The sequence below is a fragment of the Benincasa hispida genome, chromosome 5 (genome assembly GCF_027475165.1).
Source record: "Benincasa hispida cultivar pf3 chromosome 5, pf3_genome.v1.1, whole genome shotgun sequence".
NCBI classification, from domain to species: domain Eukaryota; kingdom Viridiplantae; phylum Streptophyta; class Magnoliopsida; order Cucurbitales; family Cucurbitaceae; genus Benincasa; species Benincasa hispida.
In genome coordinates this window covers 35,757,478-35,761,356 of record NC_143482.1, presented here as the reverse complement: position 1 = coordinate 35,761,356, position 3,879 = coordinate 35,757,478, and the positions used below count along the sequence as shown (strand labels likewise).

The following is a 3,879-nucleotide window of genomic DNA, read 5'->3' as shown; positions in this document are numbered from 1 at the left end:
CCTAGAGGAAATTTGGTCTTTTCACATCCTTTGAAGCTCTGGGGGCTCGATATTACTCTAGTTAACTCCAAAATAATTCTGGTTGAGCTGCAAAGCTGAGGAATGCATGATTTAGTTCCTACAAAAATAGATATTTAAACACATTATACTTAACAAGCAGGTGAGATTAGAGCTATAAAATTAGCTCTTTTTTTTAGAGCTAACAAACACGTCCAACCCACACATTGCTCGTCCTTGAGCCAGACTAAAGAAAATATAGATATGAATCATGTGGTGAAATGATTGACTCTAATCTCAAGGCTGAAGATAATGACAATTTTCACAAATATAGAATCATCCAATGCTTTCAATCAATTAGGAATTTAAAACTAAATCTTTATCCCTTACCTATGTGCGTGCTTACAAAATCCTATCTAGGTCTTTACATGTCCAGGAATGTTTTATTCAACCCATTGTTTGGTTTTCCCTACTATGGTTCAAGCACCAATTATTAAGAAATCTAATCAATCAAATTTTGACTAAGGTGGCTAAAAGCACACCTACAGAACTTGCATTCCCATTTACCTAAGGAGTACTATCTTTTACACATTCATTGTACAGAACCATACCAACTCTTTTCTCACAGTTGTTCTAACCGATCAAAGTAAAGACAACTCTTTTACCCCTAAACGCATATACATTACATGTTTATATTTTTCATCAACAATTTTTTTCATTCTTTAGCCTTCCTTATCTTTAAGCTCAAATATTTCTTAGCGGGCAGATATTTCTTTTCTTTTTCCTAAGTCGCATATTATAAATTATCAAGCAAGGTGACTCCCTAACTGGTGGGGTCTTCCGAAGTGACAACAAACCTATTGACCAAATAACTTAATCATAAGCATTGAAGAACACATATAACGTGGCTATGTGCTAAAAAAATGCAAGGAAATCAAGAAAAAATTTAAAATTGGCCCAAAATTATGCATACATTATTGTGAATCCTAAATAATATAAATACAAGTTATCTAAAGTTTATCATAGAAAGTCATCATCACATTACATGGTGAACAATAAACTTATCAATCTACTAAACCACAAAGTCCAAGCTCAGGTGCTCAAGAACTTGCCAGACATGCAAATCAACCACTCTTAACCTGAAATGATACATTGTCCCCAATGTATCCTGATCAAAATTTATTAAAAATAAAGGAATAGAAAACCTCCCTCGTAATCGTTTTCGTGCAAGGTCTTTGAGGTGTGGTGATAGGGCTTGCCGTGAAAATTGATACTCTTCTTCTTTTAGGGTCGGTTCCTACAAAAGGGGAAAAAAAAAAAAAGCTAAGCTAAAAAGTAGTAAAGAAAGTAGTAAATTTTTCATCTAGGTCCCTCTATAAAAAACAAATTTTTAACTTCAGTTGATCAATGTTTCTCATCCTCATTTCAAAGTACGAAGAAATTCTCATATTTCTTCGGTCCCTTCTTACTTGAGATGTTAGACAAGTCGACATTGGATTGTTTAAAATTTCTGAAAAAGGAAAAAAAAGGAAAGAAAAAAGAAAGAATAAAAAACTCAAACGATTGAATCGAGTCTAAAGAAATAAAATCTCTGTCTCATTCTCCTTCCTTCTAAAAGTTAATTTCTACGACTTTCTTCATCTCAAAGAAGCTTTCTCCCAATCACCACATTCAACATTTCTTCTTCCACTACATGTTTGAAAAGAATGAAATGATTAAAGACAAGTAAAATAAGGTTTTAGTGCTAAAAATATGTCTATCAAGGTGTGAAATCAATCTTGTTACATGTGTCAACCTCAATGTATATCACTTGATTAACTACTTGTGTTATACTTAAAATGAAGTATATCAATTACATATGATCTATATTTACTTAGTGTCAAATATATCGTTTCACTAATATACCTGATATTGTATGTCGTCAATATGCTTAACTGACAAACTTAAAATATATCAATAGTATAGGATATTTTGAACTTTTACATTTTTAAATCTACAAACGAACGAAAAAAAGTACAAACACGCTTGCTAATTTCAATTTGTTTTCTAGTTACACATGAAAAACACCGTTTGAAACTACTTGAGGAAAAGTTACATTTAAGATTTAATTCTCTTTTGCTTTCTTTGGGAATTACTTAAAATTAACCTTTTTTACTCATCTTTAATGATTAACAATCATAAATAAACTATTCTAATTTATTTTTTATTGGGAAAATAAAGTACATATGAACTATCACATAAGGAATTGTTAATTTTATCTCCATATAAAAAAATAAATTATTAAAGCTTATTAGGGAATAAAGATATAAGATGGTGTCTTGCAATATATAGCAAAATATGCATGTATAGGTTGGAGCTTAACTTTTGTTATAATTAACTTTGAATAGTCATATTCATTAGGTGGGAAATTTGAACCAACACTTTTTCTACCAATCATTTATTCTATCACAATCGATATATGCTCTCTTCCACTCTTCCCTTTTACCTATAAATAGTTCTACATGCTATAAATTGAGACCATCACGACTTACATAATCAAGTCAACTCCATTTCACGATAGATAATCTATAAATTTGTACAAATTTATTTTTATCTGGTTGATTTCGAATCCAATGGCTACTCATCGATTTTCAACCTCTGCATTTCCTCTAATACTTGGTACTTTTATGTTGACGAGCTTTGATTTTTTTATCATGACAGTGAGCGCAAGACATCTCTTGGAGATACCATTACCTAAAGTAGATGGAGTGCTTTCAAAGCCAGAAATACCCAATTTGCCAAAGCCTGAGCTTCCTTCACTACCGAAGGTTGAGTTACCTTCATTCTCTCGCCTTATATTGGAAAAGCCTAATATTCCTAAACTCCCAAAGATGTCTGAATTGCCAAAAGTACCTAACCACGATTTCTCCAACTTTCCTAAAGTTCCAAAAATGCCTAAATTTGATTTTCCTAATCTATCTAAAGTTTCAAATCTCCCAAAAATTGAGCTCCCAAAATTACAACCGAAAGTGATTAAACCTAAGATTCTTAAATTACCAGAATTACCAAATGTGTCCAAACCAGACTTCCTAAGTTTCCAAAATTGAAATCCAATATCCAAAAACCAATTCTGCCTTAAAGGAATTAGTCTTTCTTTTCCTTTATCCCACCCCACACAACCACATCGAGCATATTTGATATACTATAGTGGAGTTAAACATACATTTATATATGATATCTATCGTCTTTTATTTTCAATTTTAATAATTATAATTTCTAGTAAGTGTATGAGATATTGATATATGTTGTTTCTATTCTTGTCTTTGTGTTTTTATGGTTATAGGATGTTGTCTTTTAGACATAAAACATTATATTATGAATGAATATTTATTTTACCATTTATGTTCACACTGCTAAATCTAACCAAAATAGATTAACTTTTTCATCACTATGTCTGATAAATTCAGCTAAAAGATCAAACTCAAGTCATTTAAAAGGATATATGTAATCGATTAGTTATTATAACATATATGTCGGACTCTTACTACAATTATTTTATTCTTTAATTATCTTTGCGAAGAAATTGTTTCCTCTATTCAAGGATTAATGATATTTTTAAATATGATTTTAAAATAGGATTAAAATATTGATATCACTTGGTCATATTGTCATACCAGCCAAAATAAAATAGGGAGAATTTGAAGAGATACTATGTCGAATTTGAAGAGAACCAATGTGATAAAATAGGGAGTATTTTGATTGTGAGAATAATTCAAAAAAATAAATTAAAGAAAAATATAGAAAAATAATCAAATTTTACTAAGGGGTTCCTAATTTAAGGTGGTCTCGTTGAATTACAATTCTGATATTGAGCTTACCGAATAAAATCAATTATTATTACTA

General features: G+C 30.4%; 1 pseudogene; it reads left to right on the top strand.

Annotated features, from left to right (window-relative positions):
- The first annotated feature begins 2,563 nt into the window (after positions 1 to 2,563).
- Positions 2,564 to 3,115, top strand: LOC150036072 (uncharacterized; annotated as a pseudogene).
- Positions 3,116 to 3,879: the final 764 nt, after the last annotated feature.